The 25,587-nt window shown below is 41.9% G+C and overlaps 1 pseudogene; it reads left to right on the top strand.

The window, feature by feature from the left end:
* The first annotated feature begins 4,866 nt into the window (after nucleotides 1-4,866).
* On the top strand, nucleotides 4,867-4,984 carry LOC124557057 (annotated as a pseudogene).
* Nucleotides 4,985-25,587: the final 20,603 nt, after the last annotated feature.

Below are 25,587 nucleotides of genomic sequence, written 5' to 3'. Positions count from 1 at the left end.
GGAGAGCAGCGCGCTTCATTACAGGATCATTTAGCAATCGCGAAAGCGTTACGGAAATGATAGGTAAACTCCAGTGGAAGACTCTGCAGGAGAGACGCTCAGTACCTCGGTACGGGCTTTTGTTGAAGTTTTGAGAACATACCTCCACCGAGGAGTCAAGCAGTACATTGCTGCCTCCTACGTATATCTCGCGAAGAGACCATGAGGATAAAATCAGAGATTAGAGCCCACACAGAGGCATGCCGACAATCCTTCTTTCCACGAACAATACGATACTGGAATAGAAGGGAGAACAGATAGAGGCACTCAAGGTACCCTCCGCCACACACCGTCAGTTGGCTTGCGGAGTATGGATGTAGATGTAGATGTAGAATTAATAAATTGGGGTGCATGCTGCCGTGTCACTGGTCAGCGTTGTAAAAAACTGGTAAAATTGCTAAAATTGATCGCACTATCAACTGCGATGCTTGTTACAGTACATCGGTGGTGTCTTTTCCATCCCATCTGTCCACTGGTACACATTGATTGCCACATAATGATTGACTGACATCGCTTGTTTAAGATGGAGAAAGAGTCTTGATGAAGGAGCAACACCTTCCGTGTATGGCTAGCACCAAAACAGTGATCACATACATGATTGCAATATAAGGGATCAACTGAAACAGAAGACCAAGCCATCAGCTATCCCAGCACTGTGAAAGACGAGCTGTTTGGAAACACACCACAATGCTGCCACACTGTTCCAGTCTCCTTATGATGTGACTGTTTTTTATTCCAGTCATCCAGTGTGTGTGTTGTGGAAGTAGCAGCAACATGATTTACCATGTGTGATGTCCAATTTCCTGTGAGAGCTGATGGATCAAAATGTGCTAATGTCAGTTTAGAATCTGACACAGACCTCGAAGTCGTGGTGGAAAAGCAAGATGTATGCCAATGTAAAACCGTGTTACAGCAGAAAAAAACTATGTTTCAAACAACAACACAGGGACACAGGGACCCTCTCTTGTGACTCATAGTCTGTGGAATATGGTCCTCCTATGGTACAGGCGATGAAACTTTACACTGGTCTGCGCAAGCAACTTCGATCACTGCCCACCCGTTCCCATGGATCAATACCCGTATATTTAATAGGATCACCACAAATGCTCTGCGCCGGCACATGGACAGTATTTGTTTCTGATATATTGGAAGAGTTCTCTGTCAGATGAAGTTAGCGGACCTTTTATAGTTCGTAGTTTTTCTCTGTTTCATGGCACAGAATAACGATGATAGAATGTTTGGGTGACAGATGTGAATGCACCCCGAGGGACGCAGATCTCCTTTGGACTGTAGTACCTGCATCGTGATGCAGCAGCAAAATCCCTGTCCTTCTTCCAGTTCCTGTATGATGTGGAGTCGTCCTAATTTTCCCAATAAGAAACACTACCATAACTGTTCGTACTGCATTGCATTGTAAAGGTAGGTTCTGTATCATCGCATAGGCAATAGCTGGATCTCACACCTCTGGACCTTTTGATCTGGGGTTACATCAAGACGTTGCGTACAGATATGAAACCCCGGTAGATACGAATTAATATCTGCTTGCTAGGTTCCAAGCTGCCTGTCTTGTGGTACTATAGACACTAGGGACCTTTGAGAGAGTGCGGCAGAACTTCATGAGCTGTTGTCAGGCATGCATTGTGATGTACACTGTGTCTGTCCATAACACATTAAATACGCATTTCCGACCATTGGTTCCCTACCTCAACATAATTGGTTGTGGTGCCATTATCACCTGCTTCTATTTGGTCTGAAAGGTTTGAGACACCCTGTTTAAGTGTGCTCTCTGTCAGGAGTGAGTTTGTTCGATTTGGTGAACTTTTATAAGCTGATATCCTTACTGAATAGACATGTTTCTTTCCTTTTTGTCATATTACATGTTCACAGATACTGAAGATTTTAATTATGTATACTGCAGACATAACAGCATGTCTGCCGTATGGACAAGGGTGGAAACGTGTGTTTTAATAGAGCTAACGTAGGACATTGTTAAGCGCGTTAATTTTCGTTGTATGATATGCGAGCCAAATAAACCCGACAATTGCCGCTGGAGAGCGCTGGGAGTGCAAAATCATTTTCCTCAGTTTCTCCCGTGTGTCTACGGCGCTGTGTCTCGTGACGTTGGATATCTGGTCTGCGTGCACGTCAACGTCAGCTGCATCGCCCCGTGTGACAACGGTTTAAGAGAGAACGAATCGACGAGTGTGAAGCGACTGCATCGCCAAATTCTCAGGCAAGTCATACTCGTGGAACTACAGCGGGAACGAAGGTAGCCCGTTAGCACTGTGATAACAGCGGTGCCTTGATTTGTGAAGTATGCAACCCCAACATTAGATTCGCACTCGCTCCATTCCTGGCTTCGAATGGGTGGATGTGGAACCGTTTGCTGCTTAGTCCATTGTGTCTGTGACAACAACGGAACTCTAAACGGGCGCAGCAGTAGTGGTGACGTTACGTTGCCTAGCCATTCACATCCTCTCATTGGTTCACACTGTCCGCCCCGATAGCTGAGTGGTCTGCGTCACGGATTGCTGTCCTACGGGCCTGGGTTCGGTTCCCGGCTGGGTCGGGGATTTTCTCCGCTCAGGGACTGCGTGTTGTGTTGTTTCCATCACCATTTCATCCCCATCCATCGCGCAGCCCGCCCAGTGTGGAGTCAAATGTAGCAAGACCTGCTCCAAGGCGGCCGGACCTGCCCCGTAAGGGTCCTCCCGGCCAATGATGCCAAACGCTCATTTCCATTTTCCATTGGTTCACACTGCCCTGTGTGTCAGGTTTTAGCCTGAGCATCAGCTGCTAGTGTACACTCCTCAATATGTCATGCAAACGTGAGTGCGTGTAACCGCAGAAGTGAGTTCCTCCCTTGCTCATCCCCGAATATCACATGAAATATAAAAAGGAAATATATAAAACTTGATTTTCTCCCGGGGCGTAAAATGTTCAAATAACTTACGGGAACGCAACAAGATGACCGTCCTCGATAACCGTCGACAGTTCCATAGTTGCACACCACGTCATTTTCAAGGTACAAATGAAACGAGACAGGGCTGTCCAAGGATATGCCGGCCGAATTGGCCGTGCGGTTCTAGGCGCTGCAGTCTGGAACCGCGAGACCGCTACGGTCGCAGGTTCGAATCCTGCCTCGGGCATGGATGTGTGTGATGTCCTTAGGTTAGTTAGGTTTAACTAGTTCTAAGTTCTAGGGGACTAATGACCTCAGCAGTTGAGTCCCATAGTGCTCAGAGCCATTTGAACCATTTTTTTTTCCAAGGATATTTAAATCATCGGTATGCAGAGCATGTGAGAAAACTCTCTCTCTCTCTCTCTCTCTCTCTCTCTCTCTCTCTCTCTCTCTCTCTCTCTCACACACACACCGTAAGCACAAGCTCCCCGCCACAATCAAAGAAAGATGACGAACGTCAGAAGTAAATTTAATAAGAGATTTTTAACAGGAAATTGCCGAAGCATTCGTAACAAAGTTCCTGAGTTCACTGCTTTCTCGAATTATTCTCAGAACCTAGTGCTTGCTAGACAGAAAACCAATTACTACAATACCTCAATACACTGTAATTCCTGTAATCCGAATAGCCAAAACCTTTCTGCCTTTCGGTGTCTAACAGATAGAATATTTACAGACCTGATGAATAAGCAATACAGAATGACTGACCTTAACATCATAAAACATCTAGCCAGAGCCAAAGCTTATCAGGAAAATACTGACGTAAATTAATACGTAAGAAACACCGTACGAATATACAGGAGATTTTTGTAATAACTGTAATTATTTAGCGTATTTACAGTGTATTGTTAACTTTCTGCTCACGACGGAATCTGGATTTCCAGGCTACTCGATATGGCTATACGTCGTCTTTGTTTCTTCGTTATCTCTTTGATTTCATGTTAACATTCATGAAGAGCTCACTCGCGCTACTTCTGTGTTTGTCTGCGGAATGTGTCTCTGAGGAAGTTACACGGGTTGTGCACGCATAAGGCTGTAATAACAGGGCCCTGCCAATACCTAGAAACAACATACGCCATTCCGTTCGAGTCCTTCCTCGGGCATGGGTGTGTGTGTTGTCCTCAGCAGTTTGGTCCCATAAGTCCTTGCCACAAATTTCTAATTTTTTTCAAATGAAATCAGAATCGCGGCCGTAGATAAGAGCCTCCATATGCGGATAATTTAACTTGAAACGATTCATCATAATACCAAGGAAGTTATTATAGTCGCTGTACATGAATATAACCATACGGAGGGGCCTAAAGTAAGTTATATAGGTGACCTGATGGCATACGATCCGCAAGTGGAATCTGTAAAAAGCATTCGACATCAGTCGACAAAATTTATAATAGCTAAGATACTATTCGGAAGTAATCGATTAGGATGACAGGAGAAACGACTGAAGAACTATCACCGAACAGTACAAAACTTGGTGTCGTATGAACATTCCTCGTAGAGAAGGCTGAATCGTGAAAGTAGAAGCGCTAGGAGTAGAAGGAATGGCTAACAATTGGTTCCAGTATTACATGGAAAACAGAGTGCAAAGGTAGACATAGTTCGCATGTCTGCTGATGATACTGTTTAAGTAAAACAGTTGTCCGACAAGAAATACGTAAGCACTGGTGTTCCTCAGGCTAAGGTATTGGGTCCAGTTCTGTCCTTAGTATGCAGTGTATCAGCGACACTCCAGATGGTATAAGTCATGGAGAAAAAGTTTTCATCGGCTGATGACAGTAAAATCATCGTCAGTCGTAAAACACCAGAGCTCCTATAAGGGAAAACAAATGAAACGCTCGTGGATGTTTATGGTTGGGCAGTAAATACCATAAGCCAACGGCCTTGCCGCAGTGGTAACACCGGTTCCCGTCAGATCACCGAAGTTAAGCGCTGTCGGGCTGGGCTACGACTTGGATGGGTGACCATCCGGTCTCCCTAGCGCTGTTGGCAAGAGGGGTGCGCTCAGCCCTTGAGAGGCAAACTGAAGAGCTACTTGATTGAGAAATAGCGGCTCCGGTCTCGGAAACTGACATACGGCCGGGAAAGCGGTTTGCTGACCACATGTCCCTCCGTATCCGCATCTGGTGACGCCTATGGGCTGAGGATGACACGGCGGCCGGTCGCTACCGTTGGACCTTCATGGCCTGTTCGGGAGGAGTTTAGTTTTTTTAGTAAATACCATAAGAATAATAACTAGAAGTAGTAGTTGCGCTCATTTTAAGGAACTATTTAGAAACTGGGCACCGGTACTGCAAATGTTTATTAAGTCAACTGTCAGCAGCGGGTTACAATCTCCTAGGATTTTTAGAGGGGAGTGAGTACATAATATTTTGAACAGGAAATCATGTCCTGAAACGAGCTACAGCCGCTTGAAAACATGTTTGCTTGGTAGGCATGCCGCAGAGTAGTCATGATGGGTAAGGGAGGAAGCGGGTGCTTACGTCGGATCGGTTGATGTCACTGAACGTCAATCATACCTCTCTGACCTGCTTCGAGCCTCATTCATGTGTCTCTCGGTGTTAGAGCAACATGGTAGTGGGCCACGTTTGCGGAATGCACTGACATGGTCCTTCTGTAACTATATATGGTGTCTGTTCTTTCTGACATGTTCGAAAGAACAGACACCATTTTGATCCAGCAGCCATTATGAATTAAGACACAAAGGAATTACAGGCAGTGGCTGCGAACGGTCATTGACTGATATCAATGAAGAAAGTTGAAAATTTGTGTCGGACTCAGATTCGAACCCCGATTTCCTACTTACTACGCAGATGTTCTGACCACTAAGCCACCTTGATGCAATGGTCATTCCAACTGCACAAACTACTATAGCACACCCCCCTGTCAGACCCAAATTCTCAACTTATCCACACACTACAGATGTAGTCCACCTTGCCCATTACGCTCATAACTCAAATTGGCTCTGAGCACTATGGGACTTAACTGCTGAGGTCATCAGTCCCCTAGAACGTAGAACTACTTAAACCTAACTAACCTAAGGACATCACACACATCCATGCCCAAGGCAGGATTCGAACCTGCGACCGTAGCGGTCGCGCGGTTCCAGACTGTAGCGCCTAGAACCGCTCGGCCACTCCGGCCGGCCGCTCATAACTTAGTTTGCCTGTTGTGTGTACATGGGCAAGAGTGCTGATGTATAAAAAGTATGGCTCTTCTATACTATTGCTCATGAAACTGGCAGTTAAAACGATTGTTTGGTTCAGCATAATTGAGATGTTACTTGCAGTAGTGCCAGGTGATGGTCAGTGACTGAAACCGGTAGCTAATGAATAAATTGTTCTAATGGAACCAGGTGTCACGAATTTCCTGAAACATCCTTACTCCGCCAAGTGAGTACAGCTACCAATCTGTAGTGCATATAAGGGAAAACATTGTTAAGAATTGTGGTAATAGTTCTGTACATAATCATTCAACAAGATCCACCATGGACTTACATTTACCAAGGAAAAAAAATTCTAAAGTCAGTATTTTCTGCTAGGGAATAAAACTGAATAGTAAATTGCCCAAGGAAATATAAGATATTATTGAAATACATCTACTAAAAAAGGCAGCTAAAACATCTTCATAGGTAATGCGTGATACACTATTAAAGATTACGTGGAGGACTCCAAGCAGTGAGTAATAATGAAAGGGGTTAACCATAACACCCTGTCGCATTTTAACATATGATCTAGGTGCACTGTCGTTTCAAGAAAGTCATGTGTCAGGATGTAAAGTGCATGGTAGTAATGTCTCGCTGTCGTAGTTTTCTTCAGGTGAACAGAGAGGAGTACGGGAAGGAAGCATGGAGCATACTGTTGGTAGCCCAGGAATTTGTTGTCTGAATAGGCAGGAGCTATTGCAAGGGGCATAGCAGCGCTTCCGTGGCCCAGAAGTCGTCAGCGGGTGTCCATAGTGCGTGCGGCAATGAAGGGCAAAATTATGTTTTTATGTTATTAGTTTGAAAGGTGGTAACCATTAGGGCAAACCATTTTTCATCCTTTGTTAATTACATAATCCCCGCAGAGACAATGCAGCCATGTCAGCTACGTAGCAAGCCATCAGAACGAGTAATTGTAGGTATGACTGGAAATTATAGAGTTTGTTTGCCACTAGTAATAACAGTTACGGCAATAGATTTTTTTTACGTCGGCGAGGACGGCTAGGAGATATGGCCAGGTTGGCCGAGGTCAAAGAAACAGGCGCAGGCTCTTCCAGGAAAGCATCCGGGCTTCTACAAAAGCATGACCACTTTACTTGTGAGCATTGGTCGTGGCATCTAGACATAAAGTCTGCCCACGAGGGCCGGCTAGTTTTCAGCAGGACATTGACCAGTGTCCTGTATTCCGGAGGCATAGTGTCCACCTCAGATGTGCGACCGAGCCTTATGATTTGCTCTGGGAAGAAGCGCACTACCCGCCACGGGTGTTTAATGTACACACTCTTCTCTGGCGCTAAGTTTATTGAGGAGAGCATAGATTTTGGAGGCAATCTTTCTCACTGGAGTAATATTGTTACAGAGTGTCTAGACGGGAGTTCTGGCGTAGTGTTAAGTACGCCATTGGCGCAATTTGCCAGGCAGCTTGGCCATTGGAGGGGACAACTTTTGGCGACGCCATATGGATTTGCAGCGAGTCCATCTGAAGTGCAGCCTTGCATTTCAACCAACCTATGTCGTATTGACGTTCAGCAAGCGTTGAAGAATCTCGATCAGTACCTCACATATAGTCAGAAAACGTTGTTGCTTTTACCTTGAGGGAGGCATCAGGTAGCGTTTGCATTTTAATATTTCATGTCAGAAGGAGATTGTGAACAAATTAGATTAGCAATAATCTTAAGTTGCTGGCTCCATATGTACTAAAATATCTACTATCCAATTATTGTATGTTTGTGTTTTGTGGTTTCTGCATCAGATGTGTTCTTTGACTATTGGATATGACAACGGCGTTGTGTATTTTAGGAGGGTTATTTTCCTGATGTGTTTTTGCGTTTGAACAACGAAGGTACTTAGGGGGATTGTGTTCGCTGCAGGCTCGTATTTTGAGATTCTTGTTTGACATCTGAATGACAGCTAGGAGCAGGTCGGGAGACGTTCATTCAAAGCGCGAATTAGGTGGCTTTCTTAACATCGAGAACAATCAGTGTATTGATCGGGACGAATCAGGATACGAGCGGTTGTTTCTTCCACAGAACAGTCAATTTGAGAGGTAGCTAGTAGGCACGGTTCAGTGTCACGTTTAGAGGATTCTGAAGCCGATAGTGAAGTAGGCGAGGGAGAAGATACGGAAGACACATGTCATGTAGTAGTTCACTGCAGAAACCCGTCAGTGGCTGACGATAGAAGGGCTATCCCATCTCTGATAGCAAATATCGAAATTAGCAACGGGACGGACTGCGCCCTCGATCTTTTGAGAATAGAAGTAGAAGAAAGGCGCAGAGAACCAGAAGAAACAAAAAGAAAAATAACAGAATACGAAGGGAGGTTAACACAAAGTATCAAGGATGTGTTAGGAGAGGTAGCTACGTGCAAGAGACACGCAGGCGAGGCAAAAGAGGTAGCATTGGAAGCAAAAAGGGGCTCTTCTGGAACTAGAATGGACGACACTGGTGTACAGAAAGACGCTCTGGTGGCCAAGAAGTATGCTAGGTCAGCCAAAGGAAAGCGAGATAGTTCAGGAAATTCAGGAACGGGTTTCACAGCACTCTAGGGAAATTAAGACACTGGATAACCTGCAGACACAACTGTCACAGCTGGAGCCAGACCAAGAGCGTGTCGCCGAGCAATAAGTTATCATGACGTACATGAAGGACACAAGAGGCCGTATGGAACAGTTGGAAATACAGGGCGCTAATACGAGTAGTCTGGAGGGGGACAAGGAACATCTGAGACAAACCGAACCGGAGACGAGTGGAACTGGCACTCGCTCTGATATTACTGAACTGGTAAATATCATTGTATCCCCACAGCAAAGACCTATTTTTGTTTGCCCACCACGCGTGTGCGCAACACAAGCGGCGGGCCTCGCCACAGTAGCGGAGCAGTCGCATAATTGCGTACCGATTAGAAGGTTCAACGCTCAAATCTACGATGGGAGCAGAGAAATGCGTGGCCACATCTGTCGACGGGACGATGTTCCACAGAATATCGAACACATGAGAGTCACAGAGATGGGAATGGGCGCAGAAGGAACTGAAGACCTGGATTTCAAAAAATGGATCAAATGGCTCTGAGCACTAAGGGACTTAACAGCTGTGGTCATCATTCCCCTAGAACTTAGAACTACTTAAACCTAACTAACCTAAGGACATCACACACATCCATGCCCGAGGCAGGATTCGAACCTGCGACCGTAGCAGTCGCGCGGTTCCGGACTGCGCGCCTAGAACCGCGAGACCACCGCGGCCGGCACCTGGATTTCAACCACAAACATTTTATATCTTTGCAAAATTTTCAAAACTATCAGGATAGTGGAAACACACTACTTCTCAAAGCCTGGGGTAGCCCAACATGACAAATCCTTGCCTTCTGCTTGGCCATTACGCTACAAGCCTGAATTTATTTGTGGACACGTAGATGGTTAGGTGGCGGTTACTACGAGAGATATTGCGGTCACCTGTCGATCGTATGCGGGATTCAGAAAGGTATTCCTCGGAATATACTAGTCAAAATAGATACAGGATGAGATCAAGCAGGATATAATAATGGGCAGGGACCTGGAGTCATCAGGATTCTGAAGCCCAGTGGAACTTGTTGAGTCATAAATAAAGAAGAATCAATCTCTAGATTAACCATGGAGCTCAAGTACATTTACGATTCTGTTATATGAAGCTCCCCATCCGGTACCAGCAAGTTCAAGCAAGTAGAAGCGGAAATGGTATAGCGGGCTTAAAAGTATTCTCTGAGAGCTGGAGAGCGCTATAGATCCCAGAATACAAATGAGAAAAGGTGTGACATGGAAAATAATAATGCTCTGCCGTATAGAAGGCACGATGATCGAGGAGATAGTCGGAACGAGCCATCAGGTCGACAGCTTCATTTTGAACCACTAACCAAAATACGAGGAAACTGGAACGATTTTAATGGTGGGCATAATAACCCAAAGAGGAGCAACCAACCAGCAGAGATAATTGAGATTCTACATCTACACCAATACTCCACAAGCCAGCTGACGGTGTGCGCCGGAGGGTACTTTGAGTACTTCTATCGGTTCTCCCTTCTATTCCAGTCTCGTATTGTTCGCCGAAAGAAAGATTGTCGGTATGCCTCTGTGTGGGCTCTAGTCGCTCTGATTTTATCCTTATGGTCTCTTCGCGAGATATACGTAGGAGGGAGCAATATACTGCTTGACTCCTCGGTGAAGGTATTTTCTCGAAACTTCAACAAAAGCCCGTACCGAGCTACTGAGCGTCTCTCTTGCAGAGTCTTCCACTGGAGTTTATCTATAATCTCCGTAATGCTTTCGCGATTACTGAATGATCCTGTAACGAAGCGCGCTGCTCTCCGTTGGATCTTTTCTATCCTTATCTATTAGGCCCCCAAATCCAAGGAATGACTATCGAAACGACCACTCCACGAAGCAGCTTACTAGTTAATGGAACAGGTTCAGCTCGAAGCTTACCAGCACAAAACATTGGAGTGAGCCAGTTCAACTTGTTAGATGATAAATATATACGAAGACTATTATTGAAAGAAAAAGGCGAGATCATATCGAACAATGTACATCCCCTAATCGAAGTTACTGAAGGAGGATTATTGATAAAAGGCATTGTGGATAGCCGAAGCCAAGTTACCGCTATATCGGAATCAACATTTGAAACATTCTCTCGTAATCGACCATGGCCGACTCTGTCTCTCAAGAAAACGAGGCTTAAGGATAAACACACTGAAGTCACTCGGCAATCTCGACTCTAATCTTTATGTCAAGGACACACTATCATATCATCGGAATGGATTTTCTTAATGAGCAGCGGTGAATTCGTCATACAGAAGGAACCCTTAATTCGCATTCCGTTTGAGGAGCAAGCAATCAAGGCACAGATTGCAGAGAATTATTTGAAACTTAATTTTCCCAGCAGAATAGAAGAAGGGGAAGTAAGATGGCCACGACATAATCGGGATGTCCATCTAGCAGGCACAGAATTGTGGAGATGAGAAGTTAACCTTGCAATAGAGCAGAAAATTCAGTCTATGCAAAACACAGAGAGAACAAGATGGAAGAATTGCGTCATATTTTATTAGAGAACGCCAAGGTGTTCTTACCAAAGCCTGCCACAGTAAAAAACTTTGAGTACAGATTTTGAGTGAGGGAATACTGCATATTTTTTGTGCTTCTGTAGAATGTCTCATTTAAATACAGACATTGGGTATTTTTAGGAATTCAGAGAATGTTCGAATACAGTGTTAGAGAGCCTGCAAGGTGGACATAGAACAGCCCACTACGTGTAGCAGGAAAGAAGGATGGTTCCATTTGTCTGGTGCTGGACTCCCACCAAATCAATATGATTATTAAACCAGAGACAGGCCCGATAAATTAGAGTACTTACTACAGAATTCCCATGGGATGTCAGTTTCCTCATTGATAGACTTGCGTGCCAGTTTTTGGCAGATCGAACTTCCTCCTGAGTATAGACAATACACCACATTTCTAGCATTTGGAAATCGTTAAGGGCTTAAATGTCTGCAGTTTGGATTAAATGTGTCTTCACCTGCATTCATTTGTGGCTTAGATAGTATTCTAAGTTAGGCACTGAAACAAAGTCACCTGTTAAGTAAGTGGATGATCTGCTAACAGCTGAAAGGAATTGAGAGGATCGCCACAGAGTATTGAGGGATGCTCTGCAGACATTCCGAGAACATTGTATGACGACTAATACAGAAGAATCAAGTTTTGGATCCAGGAAGGTACAGTTCCTCAGGCACATCATTTCCGCTGAAGCTACAGCACCAAATCACACAGATCTGTGCTAGGAATGGAATTCCCATAGTATGTAATTTTCTTCTTGGAAGAACAACGCCTTACTAGCGGCCATAATGATGTTCTTTTTGATCACCACTATCAACACATCTATCAGATTGTACAGTAGTATCCTGACTTCTCAAGAACTATTCCAGTCACTCACTGCCTATCTGCTCGTACAAGAGGCACGCCTTCTCACTATCGTCTGAAAGTTGAAAGTAACACCAATCTGTCAGAAAAGACCAGTGCCGTCACCACCAAATAACAAACCCACAATAGCACCATTTTCAAAGAGCCCCTAAGCTGAGCCTTCCATACTGCCTTCCAATCGTTGGCCTCGCTGCTTTCTGACATTATGTGCAGCCCAAATTCCACAGAGAGCCACACGGTCTAGTTGAGCCAACTCTCATGACAAGGAAGGATGTAGGATGTCTTGCACCACTTATGAATGTATCACCCTTTGTGGTACAATCACAAATAATCCTGCCTCTGCCCATAAGATCTGCACTCTTCCTTTGACCCAGCATCCAGGCAGAACTTCCTTCGACAGCTGGAAGTAAGTGAAATATAAAAAAAGTGTTGTGTGTTGTGTGTATGAATGACGAAAGCCTCATGTGTCAGTAACATTTATCTTTATTCCTAGGGCATTCATGTAAGAGCGATCGATGAGCGCCAATTTTTCGAATTGTTTGTATTAATTACGATGTAACCATGTTGTCTCTTATTTAAATCTTGTCTTTTACCTCTATCATTTTCACTCTCCTTCTCACATGCGACACATTGACAGAAGATGTTCACATGTAATATTCACAACACTTGACACTGTTTGGTAACCTAGTCATCGTTACTTTGTTGTAAGATATTTGTATGTGTGAAGATGTGGGGTGAATGAAGTTACATTAGAGCCTTTGTGTAAAGTATTTGGTATGAAATAACCTTCAGTTAAAGACAAATTTTGTACCGATTAGGATTTTTCAGGGAGATCATTCTGAAAGGGGTTGAGTGTTTTTGTAAAGGTAATACACCCAATTGTTATAATTATAACAATTGTAATAATTATAACAGTGACATTAGTAAGTGAGTGACTATTGCCTTGATGGGCACGTTTATGTTCCCATGTTAATTTTGATTGTCAACAAAAAAAAGTTTGTTAGAAGTACTTACTGTAACCGGAAGGTCCATGAATTAATTCGAAGCGGATTCCTACATGGGGTTCGGCGTGTTGAACTGATGAGTGGATTGATCTCCTTGCGTACATATCTGTGATGGGTGGTATTTAGATATTAGTAGAATCAGATGATTGGCAAAAAATTCCTCACATTTCCCCTTTTAGTTAAAACGAACAAGAATAGATTTATGCAATTTAATTTTTTTTCCCTTTTCCGTGTCACACTACTGTAATCTAAGTGTGACATTTCCTAAGCGTGAAAGATTTTTGCCAGTGGGAGGCAGTGAAAGGTGGTGACCTTTTGGGCACAGCATCTTTCACCCCTTGTTAATTACGTAGTCAGTGCGGAGGCCATCGCAGCCAACTCAGCTCCTTAGTGAGCCATGAGGACGAGTAATTGCAGATATTCCGCTAGCAATAATAGCTGGGTCACTAGATTTTTTTCTGTGTCAGCGAGGACGGCAGGGAGCTGTGGCCAGGGAGGCAGAAAGCAAACAAACAGCTGCAGGCTCTTCCAGGGAAGCATCCGGTCTTCTACAAAAGCATGATCACTTTGTTCCTAAGCGCAGGCGGTGGCATCTCACCATAAAGGCGGCCCACGAGGGCGGCCCGGTCTACAGAAATGAAAAGGTTTCCATGTCGGAAGCTCCTTACATTACAAGACAATTAGCACAAGACATTGCGGAAAAGCGAGAAAGCATAAGAAACTACAGTAAAGTAAGAACTATAAGGTATTCCCAGAATTAAATTTTCACTCTGCAGCGGAGTGTGCCCTGATATGAAACTTCATGGCAGCTTAAAGCTGTGTGCTAGACAGAAAAAAATGGTTCAAATGGCTCTGAGCACTATGGGACTCAACTGCTGTGGTCATAAGTCCCCTAGAACTTAGAACTACTTAAACCTAACTAACCTAAGGACATCACACACATCCATGCCCAAGGCAGGATTCGAACCTGCGACCGTAGCGGTCGTGCGGTTCCAGACTGTAGCGCCTTTAACCGCTCGGCCACTCCGGCCGGCGTGCTAGACAGAGACTCGAACTCGGGACCTTTGCCGTTCGCGGCAAACAGCTTGAATCTGCCAGGAAGTTTCGTATAAAATATTCATTTGAAAATCTTTCCTCTGGATATTGTTATCATTAGAAAGCACATCAGTGAAGAGACATTGAGGCGGAAATTACCCACGACGGACAGACTTCAATTCACAGCATGTATAGAACTATTTACGAGTGTTCTGGACAAGGAGGGCGATTTTAAGTTATGTGTTATAGATTTATGGTCAAATACTTCCGAAGGGTTTGTTTATACTGCTACTCAGAGGCGAGCTATATTCCGGCAGCTTATTAAACAGTACGATTTGATGATACAGACACGATATGCGGGCAGGGAACCTGAGAAATTTAGCTGCAATATGAAAAGTATTTGGTAAAATGAATGAATTATTGCCAAGAAACTATCCAGCTAGAATTCACACAGTTATTGGCGGAATATTGACGTTGTTCCGTGATAGGTGTCCCTTTAAGGTCTCTTCATAAGCCAATATTATCAATGCTAAGCGGCGCTTGAGGTGGTGCAAATAATAACGTAGCTAGATAACTGGAAGCGAGCTAACGATATATCAGGGTATACCCTGTGGAAATCCGACAGAAGGGTTTGGGTTTGGCAAATGCCTTGGGGACGCTACTTTCCGTAATGTGTATTGCCAGAACGAAAGTACAGAAGAAGTAGTGTTAGGATATGAGGGTGTTTTCTGTGGTTAGGGTGCGATCTCCTTATTGCGATTAAGAAAATGGTAAATGAGAATGGATATCAACGCATTTGACAGCACTGTGTAGTGTGTACTGTAGATGAACGGTTCAGAGCGATGACTGTATCAACATGACAGTGCACACTGTTGGAAAGCAGCACCTGTGAGGCGATGGTTTGTGGACAATAACATTCCTGAAATAAAATGACCTGCCCAGAATCCCGACCTGTATATAGTGGAACTCATGTGGGATGAGACAGAACGTCGACGTCACTCCAGACCCCAGTTTCCACTTCCTTCTGAGGTTTCGGGTCATGAGGAAGAGTGGGCTGCCATTTCTCCACAGATATTTAGACACCTCACTGACAGTAACCCAAGCATAGTTCAAGCCATCATAAAGGCGAATAGTGGACACACCCTACATTAATGTCCACTATTAAGTATCTGTATTTTTTTATCAGACAATGCCGAAACTAGTAAGGGACATACGCCTCAAGAACTGAAAGATGTTTCAAAAAGAGAACTGTATTACATTAAATTTGATTTCAATGCTTGTAGCACTGGTAAAAGGCGCCCACTGTTTATAAACTATCGAAAACGCCTTAACATAGGTAATTTATTCTTCTGGGGGACTTTTCGTAGCCCCAAGCGTCATACTGAAAAGCCAGTCCTTCTCATTATCTAACTTCCACTGAATGCCAACTCCTCTGAAGATCCAGAGACATTAACTGAATTTAGCCCTACGTTTTATCATAACGAAACCCGCAACAGAAATCTAGATACAATACTTCAGATCGACCGATCAGGGATTGAACTTCACAAAATGCTTACAAATATCTTTCTCTTGCACCGTACATGAGAATAAAGGTCACAGAAGGTGGGATGGTGTGTCAGTATTCAAGACTGGGAAAAATTGTTGCGGAGTAATTTGATTCCAAAATGGCATTTATTCACAAATGGAGCGTGAACTGAACTTCAGGTAACATTTAGCACATATAAACTCGCAACACTACGGTTCTGTAAAGGAAAACTGTTTGTCATTATATTAATCATAGTTATTCAGAGAGGATTAGGTTGACTACGGAATGCGACATCGATTCCATGTACTCGCACAGGAAGATTGAAACATTCACAGAATAACCGAAGGCGAAATTTACCATTTTCTATCAAAAGTTGAATCGTCAATACTAGCTTGTGACTAATGGCCGAAAGAAACGCAAAACGTAATAGGTATCACAATGCATTGGGTGTATCATGGGCGCCGGCCGCTGTTGCGGAGCTGTTCTAGGCGCTTCAGTCCGGAACCGCACTGCTGCTACGGTCGCAGGTTCGAATCCTGCCTCGGGCATGGATGTGTGTGATGTCCTTAGGTTAAGTTAGGTTTAAGTAGTTCTAAGTCTAGGGGACTGATGACCTCAGATGTTAAGTCCCATAGTGCTTGGAGCCATTTGTACCATTTTTGAATTTTTTGTATCATGGCCAGATAAAGAAAAATCTACACTTCATTTAAAGCTAGTTACATTATAGCAAGGAAGTATAGGGCCCTATACTCCTAACAAATGACTTTAAAATTACCTAAAGTTCGTAATACGTAAATCTTGAATAATTCCCATCCAAGTGCACACGGCAGTGGTACATCAAACCTAACTCCAGAACAGCGACTACCATACGCGTAACTAACCCCGTACGAAGTCCAACCTGCCTCGCCTTCCTGCACAAAGACCAATAAACTTGGAGGGCGAATTTAACCAATCAACAAGACGAATTTTTCAGTGGTATAGCATGTCTCCTCCAATCAGAAGACAGGAGAAAAGGTATCTGATTCCGCTTGCTCAGAATTTTCTATTGGGTCAACATCTAAACACCCACATTCCCTGCAAATGGGGCTACAGGGACCAATCGTGAAGCTGCACATTAAGTAAGCTGAGGCAGATAAACGTCCCGCTAGAGTGCCGATTCAAGCCAGTTCCGGAAATTAAAGTCAACGGCCATTCCGAGGAATCTGAGTGTGCATGTGCTTTGCAATTATACAAACATTCATAAAATCTAACAATCATCCATTTTAGGACATGGTGTTCTGAATATTAAACGTAATAAAAAAAAACGAGAGTAAAACAACCTCATGTAGGTACCCAGTGTGATCTTCCCTTTTGGCATTGTAAAAATATGAAACAACACAGGTAGCAAAAAAAACATCTCTTCAGAACTTGATAAAACTACAAAGCTATATGAAGGTGGACTGATTGGCAAATTTCATTACTCCCTACCCAGGTTAGAAAAATCACACCGGACCTGTTATTACAATGTGATGACAAGGCCAAGGAATTTTGTTACATTCATTGTTTATAGGGTGTAGAACAATTTCTGCTACCAGCCATAATAAAAGATTATTTATTTGTCACACGACCGGTTTCGGGCTTGCGCCCATTCTCAGGTGTTTATACATTCATATATACGTTTATATTGCTGTAGATCAAACATGTGCATGAATGTATAAACACCTGAGGATGAGCACAAGCCCCAAACCGGCCGTGTGACAAATAAATAATCTTTTATTGTGACTAGTAACGGAAATTTTTCTACACCCTATAAAGGAACGGTCACGGAGTTCAACAGCATCCACTATGGATACAATTGACATTCTTTGTTTTCTTTACTGTGTCTACTTAACTGATGAGAGCACGTGCGGCAATCCAAAACCACTGTAATCATTATTAAAATGTTCTTAATTACTTCTACACTATGCAAATACCCTCAAAAATGTAATTTTTTAGGAATTTTGAGAATAATTAATCACAGTTCCTGAAAATAAGAAACACAAAATCGGAAAACAATCGTAATAAAAATGTGGTCCTTATTTTTGACGTAATCCAAGTGCATACATAATCTCCTTTCCTTAAAATAAAAAACATATACTGGAAAAACAATCATAATGCAACATATAGTCTTCATTCAGACTTCAGACGAGTTTCAAATAAAAATCTACATGAATTATCGTTCTTCCCTTAAACAAAGGGAAGGTCATGTCTCTTTACTTTTTCCAAAATGTCACGCGAAGGCCACCTGAGTTGCATGCATCCATTGTAAATTATCCATTGGGATAATAATAAAAGTAATACTTGGACAACTGCTAATTGTTGCACGTCCATCTTCATTCTTGACGTGGCTGTTTCTTGTTCAGACGTCCACTTTCGTAGACAGGTGTCGAGGGTTCGGCGACTACCTCGTGTGTTGCGTGTTCAGTGGCTGCATTCTGAAGGGAGGCCATTCGTGAGTGGCAACCGCAGAAAATGGGAATGGAGTACAAGGCAGCCAACAACACACATCCCACCAGTTACGTCCGCTCATCAGCTGTCTCGTTACTAGTCAAAGCAACCTGGGCATCAGCTGGCTACAGAAAGAGGAACGGGCCAGGTGCCGAAGGACCTCCCCCCTTCCAGCACCCCTCTCCCCCCCCCCTCCTCATAGCAGTGGTCTCGTCCTCGTTGTCCCATTCTATCAGCTGACCACAGGTACAGATGCCTTCTGGACCAGCAGGCGGCTCTGGCATTCACTGGGAACAGGGAAACGAAACGGCCTCGTTTACGTGGGCAGAAAGGAGTGCTGCAACCGCCGCTTGATTTCCACAATGAGATTTTCACTCTGCAGCGGAGTCTGTCTTTTGAATTTAATTCTGAGGCTTTAGCCCACAGAAAAGAATATAATTTTTATTTTTATAACAATATATGTTTTTTTTACTTTATTTTTTCTGATACTTCATTTTAAAATAAACCTCTTAATAGAACACATCTATTAATTGCTAACTGTATTTTAATAATTCGAGTTAATGTTTGTCCTGAAGTATTTGTTTGAATATTTAACATTTCTGTTCATATAATATGTTTCCCTTTCTTAATTTCCTTACCTATATCACTTCCCTTAGTAATCCTACAATTCTGAGTCTGAAGCCCAAATACCATAATTTTATCTTTCATCTATGTTCTGTATTCTGTACAAATTTATTTTCAAGTCATTAGATAATTTTAAATTTTCTTTGACAACTTCTTTAATTTTTGTTTTGATGCATTTATAGTGATTAACTCTTATCTATTTTCTTTTTGTTTCCCCAATATACATTACTAGTGAAAGAAACTATTTCTTTCCAAGATTTAGGTTCATCATTTTTAAAAACTTCATACTATTTTCAATAGTAGAGTAAGGTAATTGTTTCCAATTGTTTCTTTTCCGATTGGTAATAGTGTGTGTATTTACAAAAGTAATAATTAAATTATCTTTTCTTAGTTTATCACACCCCCTTAAATTATTTGTTTTACAATAATCATGATGTTGAACCACAGTGAAATTTTTTATAGTGTAAGTCATGAAGTTTATGCACAGAAAAGCTGTTTAACTGCTCACTCATTTGTAAGGAAGAAACTAATGAATCTTTGAAAGAATTACAGATAAAAGTTAATATATTAAAATAAAAATGAAAAATAAAATATCAATTTAGAGAAACGAAAATGAAAACTAAAGAATTTAATGGATTGAAATAAAAATTAATAACAAAAAATTGATACAATAAAATACAAATTTCAGTGGTTTAAATAATAATTAGAAATAAAAAGTTCAATAGATAACTGAATGTCAAAAAATTTATTAGATTTTGAAAATTGAGAAGGAAAATTTTTTACTTTTATAGAACTTTGAATATAATAGTTCTAGGTTTACGGAGGTAATTTATATGATATGAAAATTAGAGTCATGTAGAAAAGAAAAATAAAAGATTATTAGATTTTATAAAAAATAAAAGAATGAGTATATTTTTTTAAATTGTTTGGGAATATATGAAAACTAGATTTGGGGAGCTAATTTATAAGAAAACAGAAGAATCAGATTTTTAAAGGGAAAAATGAATTCATTTTTTTAATTTAACATTTTAAACAAATATTATACATATATATATATATTCTTAGAGTTTATATTTTTTAATTTTGTCGTGTACAAGTTTTTCTTATTCAGTTAAAAATGTGTAATTAAGCGATTTCCAATCATTTTAATATTCAGTTACATTTATGATTTAACTGATTATGATTGTTTCTAGTAAATTCGTTGATGGGATTCGGTTGAATATTTTTTTGGTAGCTGATGTGGGGTCTGCCCCACTACTGATAATCAGCTAAAATCTGTTATGATAATATTTGGGGCAGTAGCCCAAAACGTCATCTACTCATGTCTGTAAACACTGGTCAAAGCCATTCGAGACTTCCAAATGTAACAATGCTGCATTTCCACAGATACACATGTCTAATTCTTTCAAACAAGCTACAAAGTTGTTACATGATTAATTATACATAGATATTCTTTAGAAAATAAAAATATTCTGTATACAGTTAGGATGAGATAAACTTTTTAAAAATTCTGAAAAACTATGGTTGCTGAACTCCATTTGTTCATTCAACCATTTTTTCTTTTTATTATTGTAGATCTAGTTTTTTATCATAGTTTTCTGTGGGTATTAGAGTTAGGCTGTTGTGGACGTCACTTAGTCTGTGTCTATTAAGGTACATCAGTTAGCTGCTGTGGATTTGTCAAAGTGGTTAAGTCTATAAGCATTGGTGTATTCTTTGTAACACATATGGAAAGTTCTTCCTCCTCTGCCTATGTAAACAGCAGGACAACTGTTACATTGTAATGCATATGTTCCACAGTGTTTTGTTATAAGGGTTTTCGTGTTTCCTGAGCCAGGTACATGGCATAAGTGGTACTCAAGTTTGTTGTGCATAGAGAAGGAAATGTTAATGTTGATGTGTCTAAATCAGCTAGCAATTTTTTGTGATGCTGTGCCTAAATAGGGAATTCTTGTGGAGAGATGCATCATGTCAGCGGTTATTCCTATAGTACTTCTATTTCTGATGTTGGACTGTATTTTGTTGGGTACTTTGTCTTTTGATTTTCCTGAATATCCATCGTTTACTGCAGTTACTTTGATCATATCAATTTTTTCTTTAATACTTTGGCTTTTGAATGTAATATGTGTGTCCTGTTCAATATGGATCTAAATCCAGCATACTTATGTGTATTTGTTTCATGTTCGATTTTGAACTTTACTTTATTCTGGAGTAAACTGAATAACGTCAGAGGTCCATCAAGTTCATCAAGCTAGAATTAACTTTACACATAGATAAAGCTTCTAAAACTGTACTGAATGAACAAGCAGAGTTTAGCAGCTAAAGGTTTCTCAGTAATTTCAAAAGTTTATTTTTCCTAAATTTACAAAAATTTAATAGTGCAGCCATTTGATAACGTACAGCCGCAAGTGAAGTGTTCACAAGTATATATATATATATATATATATATATATATATATATATATATATATATATATATATATATATATACTGGATACACAGTGAGTGGGCAGAGACTTGTGAATGTTTTTAAGGAGATGTAACTGTGCCCAGTAAGTAATCCAAAGGCAAAAATGCGAGGCAGAAACTAACTGTCAACATTTTCGCCCCTGGGTCTTCATTTGGTACAGAACAAGGGAGTTGATTAAGCAGAGCTTTGACATTAATGACTTATATTATGGGTAATTCTAATGAATGTTAATGGTTAATTAAAACGTGATCTAGCTAGTAAAATTAATGGACATGCCTGTAACGAGTGGTAGAAGTGTTGAGCCCCACACAATAGACAATTCTTAGAAAAGATAGGAAATGGCCTACTGGGGACTGTAGTATCAAAGAATTCTCGAACAACAATTGTAGTACTGGGACCCACTCTCACACTGACCGGACTTCCCTCCAGGAAGACAAGCAACAACAACAATCCCTATATGAAGAGGACATAAGCGCCGCGACCGACTGGTGACGGCTCCAGTTCAATAGCAGCTTCAAGATTGGGCACTTGGATAGCAGTGTCAACGATAGTGACTTCGATAGCAGTTCATGACAGACTTCTGTCAGTTAGAGATCAGCAGTCACTGCAAAGACTGATTACTTTGTATGTCACTCTTACTTGCGACACATCTGCATAATTGACAAAGTTAAGTATTGTAATTTTCTTATTGTAATAAAACTCGTTAATACGACTTGCTTGATTGTTTGTCTAGAGAAACGAGTATGCAGGCTTCCTAGCCACTACAGGATTGGCGATGAGGTGAACCAATAACTTAGCGACAACCCAGAGCCTAGCTGCCACAGATTTTGTTTTGTCGTGGGCTTTTGTGTTTTGCTGGCGCCTTAATTGTGCCTTGTCTTTTCTTTCTGGGGGTGTATTTACATGTTTTAATAGTGTCTCTTATAGTGTTTTTTTTCTATTCTGGGTTTTCAGGTTTTGCAGAAATTTTCTTTTCCTTTTCCAAAGTGAGTAACCCACCTCACCCATTCCTTGCTCAGGCACTTCAGCTGCAAGCAATAGATACAACACAGCTAACACTGATGTTTCAGCAATAGGGTCATCGTCGTCGTTGTGCAATTTCGCTGGAACTTTAAATGGTTCAAATGGCTCGGAGCACTAAGGGACTTAACATCTGAGGTCATCAGTCCCATAGAACTTAGAACTACTTAAACCTAACTAACCTAAGGACATCACACACATCCATGCCCGAGGCAGGATACGAACCTCCGACCGTAGCGGTCGCGCGGTTCCAGACTGAAGCGCCTAGAAGTGCTCGACCACACCGGCCGGCGCTGGAAGTTCATCGGCAGATTCAGTAACTGGTTTAAAGGTTTCTCGCAGTGTCTGCTCCCGCTTCAAATCCCTAACCTCAGCAACCGTAACTTCTCGCGAACGGCCTTCTGTGCCTCGATGACTTTATGCTAAGTCGACACTTCGTTGTATACTAATTAGACTTCTGCGCAGCGTGAGGCTTTGTATATCCGCTCTTCTTCTTCTTATGCAGCTGCCCCTTCTCAATAACACTTATTTCCTCTTCAGTTAAGTCTTTTACTTTCATATCGACTGCATTAACCCGCTCATTCAGTGTACTTTTCAGTCTCAGAAGGGTATGATAATAGGCCTTGAGTCCTTGCGTGCGCCTCCAACCTGACGTTAGAGAGTTTGAATTTTTGAATCCATGTGCATGTGAACGTTTTGTGTATACACACCCGTCCTATCAAACTTAGCTCCGGGCATGCACGCGAATTTATCCATGGTGATACGCATGCATATCCATGGTATAGCTTTGCATAGCTACATATATAGGAACTACTGGAAGGTCTGTCTGTACCTGCCATTATTCAGTTTTCTTGTTTTATCAGTAACGAAAAACTGTGAATAATTCCAGCAATTTGCACATATTCTTACAAAATCATTGAATGACATATCGGTTCCTACATGAGCCTGGTAAATGTTCTTTAAATTCAGATTGTCTTGTTTGAATGCTATAATTATGTTTGCCTTATCACTCACCAGCTGTTTTGGGATTCTGGAATATGTCTGAATCGCCGAATTTCATCTTGGTTGTCTGTGGTTGCTTCTATACCAATTTGTAAACGCTTTGAACCACTGGTGGTTAAATTATACACTGAAGTGAACAGTGTATGTCACACCATCTACAACCTGCAATATCTCCTCTAATGTTTGGTATTTCGGCTGAAACAGTGTTTTTGAAAATACACGTACACTCTTTGACATAAAACTTGACCGGCGGCCGGCCGCTTCAGAGGCTAAGTCCGCGCCGATCGCGACATGGGACAAAAAAACTGGCCAACTCGCTAATTCTCTAAGTCCGGTTATCTGCACAATCTGGCAACACTGTAGACTGCGGCACTTCCTGGAGGAGAACTTGTCCCATGATAGAGAAACTCTAGGGTGATTACGCCTGTGGTCTAGCGGTAGCGTGCGTTGTTTCTGTTCATAATGTCAGTTGATCGAGAGCAGCTGGCATAAAATATTTTTATAGCCTCTTCTGTCTGAATGCTGAAGACGTGAATGTAATGGTAGCGCAGATTCAATCTATTTCGCTTTGTGACACACCGATATCAAAATTTTATCCAGTAACGATTTTGCGGCAGAATTCCTGCAGACTGTCCTCCTCTGGACGCCGTATGCGACAAAGCTCCGGGATCCATTTGCTGGCTACTGGCAGCGGCCGTGGCGACAGCAGCGGCGCTGCACTCCCCCGTTCTTTATCGAAAGCGCCTGCAACCGCTCATCGCTTTTGATGATTTAAAACGCTTTATTATTAAATGTTACTCCACAGAAAATTTCTACAATTTCCATTCACGCTCAAAAGCAACGGAGACAGACGCCCTGATTAGTGGGCGGGTATTATATTACATTAATCGGCAAGAGCTGAGTTGGCCCGAAATTAATTTTATAGACTGGGACGAAATTAAACCACCTCACTACATTCGATGAATTTATAAATGCTTCATACCTCGTTTCTTTTCCTTTCAAACTCAATTATTTGTGCAACTTTTCGTCAATGTTTGGATGTTTTCGTCAAGCAAGAGTGAGCGTCTGTGGTGTAAAGTGTATTACAGTTCTTGTTTCATTCCTTATGGTAAGTCTATGCGATAAACTGTGTGAATACCTTGCAATGCATGCTCTGTAGCAGTGCAGGAACACTGCACATTTGGAGTTCCATGTATGGGTTCATGAAGTATTTATTGTTGATCGGAAGTGATAGTTAAGGTCATCAGATTTAAACCAGAAAAATTTGTCGTTTTGAAGGTTTCAGAGAACGGAAAGGAATTGCTAACGCCGGTGTTAGAAAACGTCTACAGTTAAATGCTATTGCAAAAATTTAGAAGAAGGGAACTGCATTAATGAACATGTGCACTTCATAAACAACCTTCTGACATGTTAGACCTATATGACGAAAAAAGCTCAAATTTATATCGTTGACAGTCGGTTTGAATCTTTTCAGGGTCTATTTTACAGTGAAGCACCTTGGAATTTGCAAAGCAGAAATCCATGATATTAACTTAATTTACTAAGTCGAAATCGGACGAAGATTGATGTTTAAAGGCATTCTTCAGATTTCGCATAAGAAATTTTTACTAGCAGTTTGCAACTCCATTAATTAAAATGGAAAATAAAAGGTTGTACTCAGCGGCTTCTACCGTGATTCGAACTGCTATGTCTTATAGTACAAGCACTGCAACGCACAAGGGAACCTCTGAGCTAACGACACACAGGCGGCCAGAGGCGGAATATAGTCACTGCGATGTTGCCTGAACCTCAAAACGCAACCTTAAACACGCGAACAGAGGAGGTGGAGATTACTGTTTTAACGTCGCGTCGACAACGATGTCATTAGAGACGGAGCACAAGCTCGGATTAGGGAAGGATGGGGAAGGAAATCGGCCGTGCCCTTCCTAAGGAACCATCCCGGCATTTGCCTGAAGCGATTTAGGGAAATCATTGAAAACCTAAATCAGGATGGCCGGGCGCGGGATTGCACCGTCGTCCTCCCGAATGCACACACAAACAGGTGTTACTTATGTGAAGAACGCCGTTCTTGGAGTCCAGAAATTAAATATACTTTCTAATTGTGTCATCTTGCAGTGGATTATATCGTACGAGTCTTCGATGTGGAAAACGAATGTCAAGTGAATTTAGCGAGGTAACGCCGACCTTCACCCGGAAGTAAATGCACTATCAGAGTGTTGACAAATACTTGCTACGACGCTGCCATTTCTAGGCTCTCTGACGAGGCAGCTCTTCAGCGAAATGCTTGCCGTGATTCTCCG

The sequence above is a fragment of the Schistocerca americana genome, chromosome X, assembly GCF_021461395.2.
Source record: "Schistocerca americana isolate TAMUIC-IGC-003095 chromosome X, iqSchAmer2.1, whole genome shotgun sequence".
NCBI lineage: Eukaryota > Metazoa > Arthropoda > Insecta > Orthoptera > Acrididae > Schistocerca > Schistocerca americana.
The sequence above is the reverse complement of the archived record's forward strand: the minus strand, read 5'-3'. Positions and strand labels throughout refer to the sequence as shown.